This window comes from Atractosteus spatula, chromosome 8 (assembly GCF_055471065.1).
Source record: "Atractosteus spatula isolate fAtrSpa1 chromosome 8, fAtrSpa1.hap1, whole genome shotgun sequence".
NCBI classification, from domain to species: Eukaryota; Metazoa; Chordata; class Actinopteri; order Semionotiformes; family Lepisosteidae; genus Atractosteus; species Atractosteus spatula.
In genome coordinates this window covers 8,220,677-8,238,457 of record NC_142713.1, presented here as the reverse complement: position 1 = coordinate 8,238,457, position 17,781 = coordinate 8,220,677, and the positions used below count along the sequence as shown (strand labels likewise).

Here is a 17,781-nt window from a genome sequence, read left to right as displayed (position 1 = left end):
TAGTTTTAATGACCCTCTGTACTGTTCTGGGGAGGACTAGGAAAGCTCATTAAAGCCATGGAGAAAAAAATATTTTTTGCATTTAAACAAGATCATATTTTTTATAAACAAGACATTTTTGCATTTATACTAGATAGAATTGTGTTAAAAAGTGATAATTAATTTGTCAACAATACTGTTATTGTTGATCAATTACTGAATCTTTAAGCACAAAAACCTCAAAGGCTTTTAGACCATGCTTATATCAAATACATCGGAATTTGGAAGTGCACAGCAAAATACAGGAAAAGTGTCATTTAAAAGGAGAAAAAACAGTATTTCTGTGTTTGCACATCCATGAATGTAAAGTGATGATGGAACAAAAAGAAAAACAGTTCTTGCACAAAAAGGAGTGTGATGATATTCTTCTGTTTTTAAAGTCAATGCAAGTTTCCATGGGACAACATTATTGCATATACAGTATATTGCAAGATATTAATATAGTAGTCAATATTATTCACGAATTATTGCATTTTCATTTTAAATTTCGCTATCTACGTTATCTCGTATAAACACAAAAAGTATCTTGTTTAAATGCAATGCTATCTTGCTTAAACGCAACAAATATTTTTTCGCTGTGATGCCAATAAGCTTCTGTTAAGTAGAGAACAGGACAATTGCGAACAAATATTTCTCTGACTGGCCTGCATGTAAAGCTGTTTGACATGTGACAGGTTGAAAGCACCCCCACACCTTACAGGAGAATTAGCACTGACTGAAGGAATGGCTCATCCCTCACTGACATCATCATAAGCCTGCGGGGACCTGGCCAGGCCCAAAAGTTACTACTGTCTGCCAAAAAGCAGAGACACCCGCGGGTGACTACCATGGTGGTGCTCTGCCACAAGGGTCATCCCGGTCCTAGCTGGCCAGCAACATGACTCAGACTCATGAACTATTGCTGTCTGGAGAATCCAGTCCTTCTTTGATAATAAACTCCCTTGTTATCCTATAGCCTGCTGAAAGGCATACTGGTAGCACTCGATTCCATTCACATTCAATATTGCCTGTCCTGCAATACTTCAGGACATAGTTCTCTTCAAGGTGAGAGGTGTTTCAGTTTGGGCGAAGGTGAGGACCCATTTAAAAGGCGCACACAAACACCATCACCTCAGGCATCTTTCGTTTTTTGCCAGTGTATAAGAGTAGGCCCGTCTGCTTCAAAATTTTGGACTGAGGATGGTGGAATGTAAGCCGGTGGTGATTTGTCCTTCATTAAAAAGAAAAACACCTGCGAGTGGGATGCTCCCAGCCTTGCTTGGTTTTAAGAGTCCAGCTGACAGCTCTGTCAAGGGAAGTAAGTCAAGGCTGGTCAAAGCGAAAGTTAAATTCATGGCTTACACAGATATCCTCTTTCACCATGACACCATTCTTTGGTTAGTTTTATGTAATTTATCAAATGTAATGTTTGCATACTGAAGTACCAGGATGATGTGGTCTTTTATATATGCATGGAATGTAAGCATCTGCTTTGCTGCCTACAGGGAGGGGGGAAAAAAAAGCTTTTGATTAGAAAAAAAAAAGCTACTGATAAGACTGCTTCTAAAGGCTAACCCCACTTTCCCTCCCCTCCAAAAATATTCCCCAGAAGGTTTTTCCATAACACAAGGGCTTGCCATAACATCTGCCAGCCTCCCTTGCAATTCTCTGGGAAATGGGCTTTTCTAAGTCAGATTCCTAGAAAGCACAGGTCCAGCCAAAAATGGTCAAACTGCTTAGGATTATTTCTTTCTGACTTTTCATTTTGTGGTTATGTAAAAGCAGTCTAAGACCAAAGGACTAAGGTCAAGATTAAAACACCGCTTTCAAATTCTGTGTTATCGTGCACTGGAAACTATGCATCTCATGACTAACTGAATCTGTGTCCTTGTGTGCTGGGCTTTATACTACTGTCACAGGAAATAAAAATTGTGCCAAAAGTACAATAGCTATTTGAACGAAGTGCAGGAGAACAGAAAACAGTCAAATCACTCAAAGGCCTGAAGTACTTTTTAGAAAAATTAACATAATTTCAGTTTTAATTTGTATATCACACCTCCATTATAGCTTTGAAAGAAAGTCAATGGGAAAACCTGACTCACTGAAAGAACTGTCAAGCTTCAAAGTAAGTATATATATACACTAAACTGAATTATATATACTCAATAAGTCCTAGAAGCACTTGCTGCATGTCTTCTTGCTGCTCCTATAACAATAGCTCTTGCAAGATGAGACGGATTTATAAAGACTTAGGGAAGCACCTTGTAGATAAGGGATAGATAAGATAAGATCACTCTATTGGCCATATACAATTTCTTGTATTAGGAATTTGTCTTTTCGCATACCCCAACTTGCTCTCCATGAGACACACAGACAGGAAGAGAAGCTTGGGGTCAGAGCACAGGGTCAGCCGTGTTTACGACGCCCCTGGAGCAGTTGGGGTTATTGGCCTTGCTCAGGGGCCCAACGGAATGGGTTTACTCTGCCGGCCGCAGGATACGAACCGGTAACCTTCCAGCCACAGGCGCAGATCCATACAGTCACCTCACCGCCCCAACGGTACATCATGTGGCCTCTAGGGCTCAGAGACCAGTGAACAGGCTTGTTTCTATATCTGAGTCACATTGGCCCATCAGGACAGAGGATACCCTCGTGTCAAAGGCATTAAGTGAACAAGAGTGCCATGACTCACCCCAGATGGGAGCCTGTCTGTGGCAGAGATTACCCCCTGGAATGCTGGTTACCATTTATACAGATGGGTGGACAGGAGAAACTAGAGAAAACTACCTCACTCAAGGTACTGTACAACAGCAGTGTTAGGAGTCCAGAGATTTACCCACTAAGCCACACTGTCCCCACTGCATGTTGAAATAGTGTAAATAATACTTCTATTTCCTCTTTCAAGCACCTGAAATGTTTCTTTGTAATTTGTAAGAGTTCACATAAAATATAAACATTTACCGCTCTACCTTTGTTAAAAAATAATTTTACTCAATGTCTGATGTTTGATCTTGTCTATTTATTGCCCATTTTTAACATTAACAACTTCTAAGAGATCAGAATTTTGTGGGGGGGGGGGGGGATACTTGTTTTATTTCAGAATCCATCAAGACTAAAAGAAACAGAAACTCTAAATAACAGAAAAATACTGTATCACCCTGCAACTCACAACTGGAAACCCACTGAAGCTCAGGAGGTGTGAGCCTGGTCAGTACCTGGATGGGAGACCTCCTGGGAAAAATTAAGGTTGCTGCTGGAACAGGTGTTAGTGGGGCCAGCAGGGGATGCTCACCCTGTGGTCTATGTAGGTCCTAATGCCCCCACTATAGTGATGGGGACACTATAATGTAAAAAGGCGCCGGCCTTCGGATGAGACCTATAACCGACGTCCCGACTCTCTGTGGTCATCAAAAATCCCAGAGCATTTCTCAAAAAGAGTAGTGGTCTAACCCCAGCATCCTGGCCAAATTTCCCATTGGCCCTTACCACTCATGGCCTCATAATAATCCCCATCTCTAAACTGGCTTCATTACTCGGCTCTCCTTCCCACTGATAGCTGATGTGTGGTGAGCGTTCTGGCGCACTATTATTGCCGTCGCATCAGTCAGGTGGATGCTGCACACTGGTGGTGGTGGCGGAGGGGAGTCTCCTGTTCCTGTAAAGCGCTTTGTGTGGAGTGTCCAGAAAAGTGCTATATAAGTGTAAGCAATTAATTAATTACTATTTATTTCCTTTAAAATGTCTTTACCCCCAAATGACTAATACATAGACTAATACAGCTCTTAAAACCATCTCTTGTATTATCAATATGGCTATATTAATTCATACAGACCTTACAGTTACACTGGTCTAGCATTTAAACAAAAGCTGACCAAGGATAGATGAAACTCTAACAGCACACCATTTGAATGCATTTATTGGACTGACAATTTTATCCAAAGTGATTTACTTTTGAACCCATTTATACAAGAGACATTTTACTGGAGCAATCTCAGCGAAATACTTTGTTCAAGTTTACAACAGCAGTGCACCATCCAAGAACCATAATCCAGTTACATCTTCAGAGCCCTAACCACTACCCCACACTGCTCTCCTGGTGTAGCATCTTTAACTGGTGCAGCGTCACAAGTTGTCCCCATATAGTTTCCAGTTAACCACCGTTGAGAACCCTTTCCAGAGCCTGTTTGTGCTAGAAAGTTACCATGACAAACAACAACCCTAAGGAGAAAAAACAAAGTGCTGTGCAGAAGAAAAGTGATTGGAAATGCAGCATGTAAAAAAACTCCAAGTCAACACTATATAAGCAGTTCCTTATAATAACACTACAGTGAAGCCAATGAGAAGGTGTCAGAGCTGGCCACTGAATCATGTTTGTGGGCTGAGTTGTATTCGGACAAAAGGATGGGATCTAACCCTATCCAGATGGGCACAGGTTTGCTGAGGATGGACCAGGTCAAAACAGAAACTGGAGTATCAAAGGAACGAGCAGTAGTTCAGAAACTTGGCACTTTCAAGTAGCACTTACCAAGAGTATCATATAAACTTAACCCTGCTGTCAAAATTGCTGCTGAGAAGGAAATGAGGTGAAGGTCATGACCTGGAAAGCAGAGGTCAAATGTTGCAGGCCGCCACTCAAAGGAAGTCACTAGGTAAAAAGTTCCCCCTTAACAATAAGGTACCAGATGGCTGTTAAACCTGAGTCCAGGCTGATGGAAAAGCAGACAAATCTCAGAAGACTGTCGTCTAGGTCTTATAAATTAGAGGGATATATAAGTTACTCAGCAACTGTCACTCCAGGACCACACACTGCATAGTTATCCTCTGTTTACCTTTCCACTAAATCCAAAAACTCAGAAATATCAAAATGAAACTAAAAAAACCCTAGTTAGGGGTGCATCAAACCATATGTTTTGACATAACTGAAAGCCTACATTTATACTTTATGAAGTTACATCTTATTTTTTAGTCCAATCTTAAAAGGCCTAAAATATTAACAACAATAAATAACAACCTACAGAAAATAACTTTCACATACTATATTTCATACAAGCTACAAATTCCATTCAATAAAGTCCATTCGTACTGTTGCTTAAGCTATGCATTACTCCTCTCCACACAAACACAAAAAAACAAGAGTTGCTGTTACCACAGATGGTTCATCCATTATTTAAAACAAGTACTATTACAGAACAAAATACAGACATCCAAATTTTGTATTTTTCTTCACCTGTATGTCTGTGTCTGAGGAATGCATATTTAACATCTCCTAAAAGGCCCTAAGTCTTTTAGGCTCTAGGTTTGACTGCACTTTAAAAAAAATGGAACACACAGAACAAGCATATACTGTATAAGTAGCACTATTATCAATAATCCCTAAAGAAAACAAATGAACTCAGGACTTAAGGAAGACATAACAGCCTAGTGCCCCACTCAACAGGTCAACCTCAACAAGGGAAAAGCTAGCTGTTCTACATCTTGCTTACAGAACATCAAACACAGAATGGCTGACAAGACGTCAATACTTCAACATTAAAAGTCATGACAGAGAGACCTCAGTGGATCAGTGTATTTGCTTTTGACACTTGCACATTTGCACTAATCCATTAGGATCCTGAGATCTGTGTAACATTATGGTGACTACTAAAGATTCAGAATGTTCTGTTTTAGCTTTTTTTTGCTGTACAGTCCTTTTAAAATAGGTTCTGCACAACAGTGTCAATTCCTGTGAATACAGACCTTCTTTGAAGATCAATATGGTACATTAGTTTGCTTTTCACAGAGGGATAAGCATTTCCTTGGTCAGTCTGGACTAATCCCTTATGATAACTTATTCACAATGATAATGCACAAACATCAAGAGGAACTAACCTTCACTCTTGATCAGGAATAAACCCTGGAGCCTAAACACCTTTCACATGAGGTTTTCTTTTTTTTTAGTTTTGAAAAAACAAGAACTCATAATGCAAGGGTGTGCACATGCCACATAAAAATACGGCTAAACAAATCAAAATACTGTTAGCAAGAGAGCAATGTTTGTATACTTTTCAAAAAACAAAAAAACTACAGTAAACTATGTTCTGAAGAAGTTCCATGTTTTCACGTAGTTTTCAACTGGAATATTAGCAAATCTTTTTCCACTTTCCTCATTCCTTTCATGGTCTTTAAAAACTGGCGGTCTGCTATGGCTTGGCAAGATGTTCTTTATCATCAGGAAGCACAATATCTCCCACCCATTTTGGAACGATCTCCATAATGCCATAGCTTACAAATTCAAGTTTTACAATATCTATTTCGGTACAATCTGAAATCTGTTGCAAGACTGTTTGCCATTCAAAATGTAATTACTCAGAAGATTGCCAAATGCAAAATGTCTGAGGTTTCTAAACCTGTTTTTAGAAGGAGAATCAGTTAGAATTGCTTCACACACAAAAAGCCTCTATCCCAGCAGCCATAGGACTCTCTGGTCCATATGGAAGCCATAGAGTTCACGTTTACAGCACAACACAAGAGCATGTCAGTTTTTCCACAGGACGGATAACTTACTTGTCATCCTTCTAGCAAGATCTTCAGGTCTCACAGTCTCTAATCACATGTTGCTGTGTGTCAAGTAAATCTGTGAAAAGAAGACCAAAAAAATGGCTTGCTTACACAAAGAAGTAACATGCACGCAGTAAACAAAACTTGTTTGTGAGTAACACAGGAATGTGTCTTCAGCATTTTCCGGCTGCTACCATCACAAATGTCATCTATACAGTCAGGGCATGTCTAGTTCATGTCATTACCTCTACTGTGCTTCAGAAATTGCTTGAAAGTACATAGATGAAGCAGGAGTATTTTGGAACAAAATTTTGTGGACAGATGAGACCAAGATAAACCTTTGGAAGGGCTAAAGTAAGTAAAAAGGAAGGAACTGCACATGCCTCAAAAATGCCACCATCTGATGTGATGGGTGAACTGCCTTTGGTATGGTTTTATCTGCAACTGGCTCACTCACCTTTATTGACAATCTAACTAAAGGTGACACATAAAGAATTACTTCTGAAGCTTACAGTGTACTCTTGTCGGTTTATATAGACATCAGTGCTGCCATACTTATTGGGTAGCACTTCACCAAGTATCATGACAATGACCCAAAACATAGTCAATGCACCCATGGAGTTCAATAGTACAAAAAGAGGAAAATCATAGAGCAGACAAGTCAGTCTCCAAATTTAAACCAAAATGAGCAAGAACTTCACATGCTGAAGAAAAAACTGAAGAACATCCCAAGAATAGGCAAGACCTCAAAGTGGTTGCTACAAGGGCTTGGCAAAGCATCTCAGATAATTTCAGAGTTTGGCGAGCTCTGTGGATTGCAGACTTCATGTGCTTGTTGCATCAAAGCGACGTATAACCAAATACTGACTTTTACACTCTGAAATATGTGTCCTAACATTCTGGTCACTTGAAATCACTGGGCTGAACACGAAATATGCTTTTTGCTCAAATATGATCAACTCTGTGCAGGAAATTACTAAAAAATAAAACACATATCGTATTGAACTTATAATTCAGATTGATTAGTCATGATCACAAATTACAAACTGCAGGATTATAAAGCAAAACTAACAAATAAGACTTTACTGTCTCAATAATTTCGGAGGGTGTGCTATAAACGTTATTAAAATGTTTAAAGTTAATATGGAATGACAACGAACATTATGAACTGGCAAAGACCATGACAAGTAATCATTATACCAGCACTTTAATAAGATGTCTCTGTTAAAGTCATTAACAGCAGGATTTTTACTAATTAAACCACATTAGTCCTAGCCCAGGTTTACTAAACATATCTGTTGTTTAGATAAGTCTGACTTGGCTGAATATATTCACCAAATATTTTTTTTTTGTGGCTGTTTTATACAACCAATTTTGTTGTTTCGCTGCTGTGCAATAAATACAAGCTTATTGTTTTTCATTGATTTTAACACAAATTGTTAACGTTTAACAGAAGAGTAGATTCTAAGAGAGAAAATATTTTCACACCAAGAGATTTACTGGTTGTAACCTTAGAGAAATGTTCTTAATGAATTTCACACCAGCAAGAGAGGGACAGAGATAAAAAGAGTCTTGAGGAAATGACTATGTGCTCAAGCTCTTCAATAACAACGCAGTGTATAGTTAACTTTCAAAGGGCTTGGTTCTGAACTCTGCTAAGTGTACTTAAGCACTTAGAGGACACATAATTTTATCAATGGGACATTCTGTCACGAAGCATTCTTTCAGGACCCTATGCAGACAGCACAATCCGGGGAGGCGTGAGGAAAACACGGGCTAAAAAGCATGCAAAGGGGCTTGAAGGAAAACAGGGGGCGTGTCCAAGGTGCGCTGGTGTTCAGGGGGGTGTGTCCGAGGCAAACACGTCCAAGGGAATCCGTATCAAATCCAAGAGAGTGGCAATTGGGTGATCCGTCCTCACAAAGACGAACAGAGTTAAAAGCCGGAGCGGGATATGGTGGAGGGTCGGGGGAATAAAACGGGGGTCACGGGACCAGACGCTCCATAGTCCCGGACTCAGAAGGTCAGGACGCCATTGAAGCCGATGCCGCCGAGTCGCTCCTGGTCTTGCGGGTAGGCGGGCTTCAGGGCGTCCATCTTCCAAAGCTGAGCCCAGATTGGCAGGAACGCCTGGCTTTTATAGGACGGGGGTCAGGAACCGGAGGCAGGTGCAGGGGATCAGTACAAAACAAGGAAGGGCTGGAGCGTCCTTAAGGGGAGGGGTTTAAGAGCGTGACACATTCTTTCCCTTTCCCTCAAATGTAAGCATGCTACTCTCTGTACTGACAGTTCTGAACGTAGCTTTAGCTTCTGTGTTGTGAACAATAAAAAAAATAAACTGTTTTTTGTCTGGTTTATCTTTTCTTACACACTAAAACTAGAATCTGAAATAATTTTTAAAAAATATTGTGACAAGAAAGTTCATTTTATAAGTTAAGGGGCACAACTAGTCAAAAAGACCATTTCTTTTTTTCCTTATATAAAATAACAACTCTGTTATTGAAATACAATAAAAAGTGTTAAAAACACTCTAGGACCAAAAGCATTTGTTGTGTTTTTAATGCATCTTTGGATTTTCACAAGTCTACGCAAATAGACGACAAAATACTTTTAATGACTGTTTTTAATAGAATTAAACTGTTTTTGCACGAAACAGGTGCAGCTGGATTAAAATGGCTGTCTGAGGGAGGGTGTAATTTTATGTTATTGATGTATCACCTGTATGAAGATTAACACACACTGTCAAAAAGGAAAGTCCCTGTTCTACTAATTCCTGCTAGAAGATTCTAGATTATACAGATCAGACACCACAAAGTTAATTATTATTGGTCCTCTGTGCTTTGACTCAAGTCTGTATTATTTTTACTTTTAAAAATGTTTTACATCCTCTTAAGAAGCTGTATTATTTCCAGACTCGTGTTTCTATTTTCATCAGTTGGACATGACACTACAAAAAGAAAGAAAAGGTAGGTGGTCTTAAAGACTGCAAAGCACACATTTTCAGCTCACTGATCATAGAAGCCTGCAACTACAGTATACACACACACATCTGCCAACCTCTTCTGTCACATGGCTTAATATCCTTGATTGTATTTATCTTGCATAGCTCTTCAATTCCTTAAGTTGTGAAGAAGAAAGACATTTGTTTGATTTAATGCCTAAATAATTTGATATCTTTAATCTTTTCCCTTTTGTGGGAAGGACAGTGAAAGGGACAGAGGAAGTTTAAGGTTAAGGACAACGTTTTCTGTTTATCTGAATTCCCATGGCTAAAGACTAGTAATGAGATATCAAAATGGAATATGGTTTTAGTACTCACTTCCTGTAGTACTGAGATAATGCAGCATAGTTTATAAACTCCATGTCAACTCGCCATACACTTGAACCCAAGCATTCCACTGAAAGAGCCTGATGATCAGTTTTCCATTTGAAAAATCAATACAAATTTCATCTGATTTTCCTGGAATGTGTTTTTTCCAAAGTTTTCAGACTGCAAAGGATGGTAGAAAAAAAAACTCACTTTCAGAAAATGAGGTCTTTCCAAAAAGTCTCTTGTGTAGACAATTTCCTTTAAATTCAATGGATATAAAGAAAAGGTTTTTGCAGTAAGACAGAGAAAAATCATTCCCAATTTTATTTTGGTGTGAACGTAATGCCAAAAAAAACTGATCCACAGATTGAAGGGGTATTTGGGAAATATTTTTGGATAATGATCTGTCTATAGCTAACAACACTAGATCACAGATGGCCCCTAAACCAAGCAAGGAAGGAACACACAGTTGTCAGATAACTCTTGCTTTTAAACAATACAGAAAAAGGAATTAGCTGTAGATGACCTGTTTGTTGTGATCTGGGGAGATGACACGAACAGTGTTCTGTCTGTGCATTGTAGCACATGGAGCAGTGGAACCTACATTTCTTCATTGATGATTTATTGCAGAAGGACTGATGAGGCATTCCAGTTTGACCACCATGTCGTCAGAACAAACTGTTTAACAGCAGTCACACATTTTTTCTATTCTGTATGCTCAACCAGTTGCCTCTTATTCCTTGGACTGATCAATGCCAGACACAAAGTAATCCACCAGGACTGTATTCTGAGGCTGCCTGATCTCAATTCCACTGAATATGTGTGGACCACAAGCCCACTAATGACCACCTGGAGCCATTCCCAGGCTGCTGACAGCCCCAGGAGAACAGGGATGGAGAATCCCACAAGAACTGCTTGTTCACTACTTGACTGTAGCTCTATCTCTTCTTTCCCAGGCTTGTACCACAGCTCACAATGACCCCCCACGCAAAATTGTGTTTCCGACTTCCAGGTCATCAGCAAGAAATTTCTGTTTTGCCTTTTCTACTTCTTATGTTTTTGGCATACAGTTCTGTTGACACACGAGCAAACATTGTTCTAAATTAAAAATATTGGGGATATCTTAAATTTGAATTGATTATTAACAGTGATACGAAAGCACTACAGCATACAGAATGAGACATGATGGCATAATCATTATGTCAATATGACAGAAATTCAACACATTTATATTTTGCTTTTCAGCCCAAAGGATCTCAAAGCACTTTACATATAAGAGGGGACCCACTGTATCCATTGCTGAAGTTAAGAACCCACTTAGGGCAATACTCAGCAGACTTTCTCCTCAGCAGATTCCAACTGGTGTGGTGAGAAATTGCTTAACCCGTTTCATCAAGGGGGAAATTGTCTACAGGTCAGATTGAACAAGCCCCAAATTGAATTTAATCAGGAACCTGAAGATAATACCCCTAATCGTTTAACCAGTACCAAGGAATCTTCAATGACCAATTAGTTAAGATCTCCGTTTAATGAATCATTTATAGAACATCACCTGCTGCAGTGTCCTCAGTACTGGGGCTCTGGTTTGGTAATAGTGGTCCAGAGGGTAAGAGTGCTACATAGAGGTCCACTAAAACTACTCAAAGCTGCAACATGGTTTTCTATAGAGGTCCAGATTCAGCCTTTCTCAGCTTCTGAGACCTGACGAGATCAGGCTTCAGGGTGACAATGCTATATGATTTCTTCAATATGGCCAACAAAGTTTATTTAATTTTATTTAAGGCTTTAACTACACACTAAGTAGTAATAAGTAAAGAGGAGCAGAAACTGACTTTGGGAATGTCGTTTTGGCCTGAGGGGGGACTCTATGGAAGAAACTGATTGCCACATTAAAGCCTTACATGACTCCTTTTTTGTGATCTGTCAGATGCCACAGCTAGAGTCACTCAGTGACCTATTCACCTGTGGTTTTATTTAAATACTGTATTGCTGTTTTCCCATACATATCTTTCATATTTAAGACCAAACAAAAGAGCCAAATGTATTATTACCTCATATTTTCTAAGTGCTAAAGCCCAAATGGTTTGTCTACACGTAAAACCCCAGATCTTTCCCACAGTGAGCGAAGTTTTATTCTTACTACCTGACCAGTAAAATGAATTGCTGTATTTCCTGTGTGTGATGTCTATTTTTGTATATTCTCAGTTGCAAGAACTTTAGTCTTTCTTTCACAGGAATTTCCTAACAGTTCTGCATTTAACGACTGATTCTCAGAGAAGGAAATACTATGTTAGTCACAAAATTCTAAGAATAGATTTATGTTTTATTGAGAAACATGAACTTAAAGAAATTAAGACAAAACAAAATGTCTATTAACATAGCAAATCACTTCACAGAAGGTCAATTCCTTCCTATGCAGCAAACAGCTCTTCTGGAGGTCAAGTCAATCTGATGTACAGTAAGCGGTTGTGATAATAACTTAGGAATTTTCAGATCTGAGGACATTCCTCGAAATGCAGAAGGCTGAGGTCATTTCATTGGAGTGCTTGTTTACTAAATACTTAAAACTGTAAGCTTAATGGCAGAAGAAAAAAAAAATGACAAAAAAACATATTTCATTACAATATTTAAAGAAACTTAGCTTTGAGAAAGTAAAAAAAAAAAAGTGGCCAACAGTACATTCAATTAAACTGCAATCAAAAAATGAACAAAACTAGTTTCGGTTTTCCTGCAGTCTACCTTAAAAAAGTTGGACAGGGAAATGTCTAAAGTGTTTTAAGGCTTCACTTACAAGTGTATCTTTCCATTCTTTTATGTGGGACCCAATGAGATTCACAGCTGAACTAGAATGACTTCACTAACCTGTGATTCAGCCAAAACGTTAAGGTGCCCATCTGCTTTTTCCAATTAAAATGAAAAGAATGATTAAGTAATTCATGCATCAAATTTTGGCAAAATTTTAAAATATCCCCTACTAATGAGGGACAATTATGTCCATTCTACAACCGATGTACTTAAGATAAAAGCTTACAATATGACATCACAAAAACAAAGAACGAAAAACCAATACTCAAAGCAATACTTTTCAATTTGACAGGTGCCTTTCCGTGTTAATAAATTCTTCTCAAAACTCATACAAAATCTAAAGCTTCACAAATACCCAATAAATACGTGACAGTAAAACCTGCAGAAAATCACAGTGCATTGTAAAATCTGTATTTTAACAATAGAATTGTGTCTGACCACACAAGTGACAGAAAATACTATAGGTTTACAATTACAATCTTCAAGACCAGACACCAAATTTTAAATTCAGTTGAATTCTAATACATACATCCTCTGTCTAGCCATTGCTGATGCATTCTGACTGACGTACATAAATGCTTTAAAAAATGTCTCACTCTTTCTGGTATTCCAGTAAATGACATACAGTATACGTAAGGATTAGTAAAAGCCTTTGAAGGAACACACATTGATAACTAAACTTGGAAGCACAACAAATGAAATTACAACTGATATTGCCTATTTTAAGCAATAAAATAACCAAGGGAATATTTGGAGTTAAGAAGAATGGATGCTGATTATTAATTTCTGTGAGTTATTATGACTCCATCCCCTCAATGATCTTGAAGTGTACATTATAAATAATCAAATTTATGAACAAATCAAACTCAGCAAATGAGGCGCTAAATATAGTCCAGAAAGCACTGATTGAGGATTTTATGTTCTTAAAACACTTGTTTCCTATTGGTTAAAGATTTTTAACATAAAAAGTGATAAAAGGAGAATTAATGGAAGTGCCCATTGCAGATGATGTGCACACATTTTTACTGACCACAAGGTGACAAATTTGAAGGGTGCACAATTTCAAAACAGCGAATGTGTTATAAACAGGAACTGTAAAAGAAATCATGCAGTTTCAAAACCATTTCCTCTGAATAACGTTTTCTTTTTTCATTTGGTCTTCTTTTTCTTTAAATACTGTAATCCTTGTGCAAGTAGTATTTGCGAATTGCATCAGAGAATGTAGGAAAGTGGAACGTGAATGCACGTGGAATATTACAAAGCCCGATGATTTATTTAATTTAAAGGCATAGTAACCTGGGACAGAAAGCCATTCAGCATTTTAATATTTCCTTCCAATGAAATCTTGAGCTTTCTAAAAAACTTTCACTGCCGAATCTTGTCGTCTTTAAACTGATGAAAATTTACAAATGTAAAAGTTAATACACAAAATGTCTCAAAAAGTAAGGCTTGTTAATATACACATAAAGGGTTTAATTATGGTTCCAATGTATTTACAGGCCTTTCTGGAATTTTGTTGCACTCTCACTCAAAACATACTCCAAAAATTGTGAAATCTTCAAAAATAAAATTGCCAAATGTCTGTAAAAAATGTAGGCAAAATTATTTTAGTCAACGGCACTTGAAGGAATCACATTTGATGGTAAGAAGGTAAATATATTTTAAGAACTCCTGCTGTTCATTTTTTCTTTTAATTTAATTAAACTAAATATGGCTTGTAGTGAAGTCTTTTAACTATCTATATGACAGTCTCATATCTCTTTCATATGTGTATTAATTGCTGCATATCAATGTTGTCATATTTGTTCTCTTCAAGCAAAAGAAAGCTACTGTATTGGATGTAAATTACTGAACATTATTCTGTAGGAAGGATCATTTATATTTTCCCCTTCACAAATTAATAACTAAAAATAGTTTCCTTCAAAGCATTGTATCAGTGTTGATAATTATTTCTTTATCATTCAGATGATGATGTGCAAAAATGTTCATGTAAAAAAGGTATCACTATTCAAAAGATTATATCATATTTCCTATTTTCAACATGCTGCCTTTTGTATTAAAGACATTAAAAGCATCAAAAATTATTATAGCATTAATAGCAATTATAGCATTATAATTAAAGCATTAAAAAGAATGATAAAATAATCAAAAATAATCAGCTAAAAAAAGCAAGCAACATGTATGGATAATCTTTCATTTCCTTGATGAACCAAAGCCTTTACAATGGAATTTCATTTAAACCAACAAAATAACACAAATGTGTTTCTTAAGCTATAGAAGTGAAGAATATAGAAGCTTTAAAATACTGACCCATATTATAAAGCACAAGCAGTATGATATATAAATGAATATAAACAGTTTTTGGAAAAATCACTTCCAGAAAATCAATCAGTTGACATTACAAAAAACGTTTAACTTTTATTCCTGAACATTATTATTCTACACTCTACATACAGTATTCTCTGCTTTTTTGGTGTTGCCTGTTATTTAAAAAGATCAATAAAAGAATGGAAAGAGATTTCACACAACAAATCAGTTGAATGATGAGTAGTAATTAGTACTAAAGGTCCATCAGTTCTGCAGCAGCCCTATTTATGTTTACTGAGAACTGACTCATTGGAGCAGAAATGTACATCTACCAAGTACAAAGATAAATGATGAGCTTCAGGATTAAGAGTACCCAGTGTATTTTTAAGGAATTGACTAAAGGATAGTACATTGTTGGCATCCCTCAACATTATGTATATACATGTTCTCCATTTATTGGAAGTTTCATTTCACACCTCTCTACACCTTTTCTGACTTCACACCTCTTGATTGGCCTCTCTTTCTGTCCCCTGCTCCCGCCTCTCGCTCCTCCTCTCTCCCAGCCTTTGTTCTCCCGCTACATTACCTTTGCTTACTGCCTTGTCTCTCCCACACCTGAAGAAGGCTCCAGGGCCGAAACGTTGTGTTTTCTTTCTTCTTTTTTTCAGCATGGAATAAGCCTATTACTTGTTCCTTTGCAGCCTATGCATGCTGACGCAGCTACCCACCTGAACTATTATATATATACATACAACATACTGTATTCGCAAAAGGTTGGCTTTTTGGCGCTGCATGTTATTTTAAAAAAGATCAATAAAAGAATGGAAAGAGATTTCACTCCACAATAAGCTGAATGTTGACACCTGAAGAAGGCTCCACAGCCGAAACATTGTGTCTGTTTTCAACATGGAATAAACCTTTACCTGCTCCTTTGCAGCCTACGCATGCTGACGCAGCTCCCTGCTTGAACTTCTTCATCCCTCAACATTGTCAAACTGCAAGTGATAATAATAATTCCCACAATTCACGACAATTGAATGCTTATAAGCCACACCATAAACCTGAATGGAGTTCCTCCTAAAATATATGTCCTTTTCACTAGCCAAAGCTAGTTATCTCACACTTATGAACAATAAGAAGGGTGAAGCAGCTGTGCATGACTGCTATCTTTATATACCAAGATAGGCAGAATTAGAAATCCTTTAGACAATTCTGCCCTTGTCAGTGTTGTGAAATGACAAGAGACTATATGTATTCCCGCAATTCAGAGAATTCATTGCTTGAATACAGCATTGGGGACAGAAATCTACTCAGCTTTTAATACATGGTTAAGCATGCAATCCAGGCTTGGACTACATAGATCTTACAAGAAAAGCCCCATAGATCAAATACAGCAAGCATTAGTGTGCATACTGGGTAGTAGCAATGATCAATTTGGGTATGAATTTTTGTTTGTGTTCAAGTTTGATTACAGTTAACAGGCCATCTGTGAACTGCGACACCTTATTCTTTACTCTCAAAATGTTTTTATGGTTCAAGCTGTGCTGTATTCTTTATACTCAGAGACTGCTGAAGTATTTAAAGGCAACAAAAAATACAAAAACGATGATTCCACAAATCCTTACAGAAAGATATTATCCATACCACATTCTATCCACACTGTAATATTCACAGTAAAACAATATTTGATCGGGACATGTTTTTCTTGCCCAACTTACATCCTGACTCTCACTAAATACTCACTAAATACCTATGATTATGAATGATATGATGAGGAAAGATACCTTTCCTCTTATGTCTCAAGATATTTGATTTTTCTCAGGTTTTGTCAAATGCAGAAAATTGATAAGCCTACCTTTTTAAAATTTTTTTACACCTAATTCTGGAGATGCTGACACAAGAATTCTTCATTTTCCCTTTTCTCCATGGCCCTGCGTCAGTCTAGGGTGACAATCAGTAGGAGAGCGGTTGTGTGCTGTCAGTACTGTAATTCCCATAATTCCTGGAAAGACTCAAACTCATCACGACTCAGGCCAGGATAAACGAATGCCAGTGAATGGAAGAATGGGCCACTACACTGCTTCTGAAGAAATTAATAAAGCCTGCAGACTCCAGAACAGCTTTTAGGAGTTGCCATGGGAGACTGACAGCTGCTGTAGCCAATAGGATAAGAATAACCGGTCAAATCCATAAAGTGAAACTTACTTTTCACTGTCCAGATAAAATAAAAATGTACATACACGTAAAAACCTGTGTTATGGGTGAGATCTGGGTGGCACAGAGGTGTGATGGTTAAGATTTCTACTTGATAGCTCTAGGGGCTTGGGTTCAGCAGTGGGCTGGCATGCTGTCTGTGTGGAGTTTACATGTTCTCTCCTTATTCGCATAGATTTTCTTTAGGTATTCTCCTTTCCTTCCACCCTCCCCACCAGGAAACATGATCATAGGTTGACCGGCTCTACTAATCTGCCTTTTCCATGGTACAAAAGAGTGTGGTCTTTTCTTCATTTATCTGCCTTGCCTTGAGTAGTGTACTATGCTGATCACAAAATAAATGGTGTTTATAACGAAAGTTCGGGAGGGATGACAACAACCACGCTCAATCGTACTCAGCTGTCAGTAATCAGCAATCGCTCCCGTCATCCACCAAACGCTATAAATACCAATGTGATTTCCCACTCTCCCTCACGTACGACTTTTGCATCCCACCTCCACCCCAGCTCCACCTCTGCAGCTGCCCCTTGGTCACCCTGCGTGGGGGGTCCTATGGCCAGGAGGTCAGCCCTCAGCCAAGCGGCTTAAGC

General features: G+C 38.1%; 1 long non-coding RNA gene across 5 annotated transcripts in view; it reads right to left on the bottom strand.

Moving 5' to 3' along the window:
- The window catches only part of LOC148829150 (uncharacterized), a 261,526-nt gene that overhangs the window by 176,958 nt on the left and 66,787 nt on the right, over positions 1-17,781 (bottom strand). For all 5 annotated transcript variants that reach the window (XR_016091497.1, XR_016091499.1, XR_016091498.1 and 2 more), the window contains exon 2: positions 6,562-6,631. This is a non-coding gene — a long non-coding RNA (uncharacterized LOC148829150). The remainder of the gene's footprint in view (positions 1-6,561; positions 6,632-17,781) is intronic.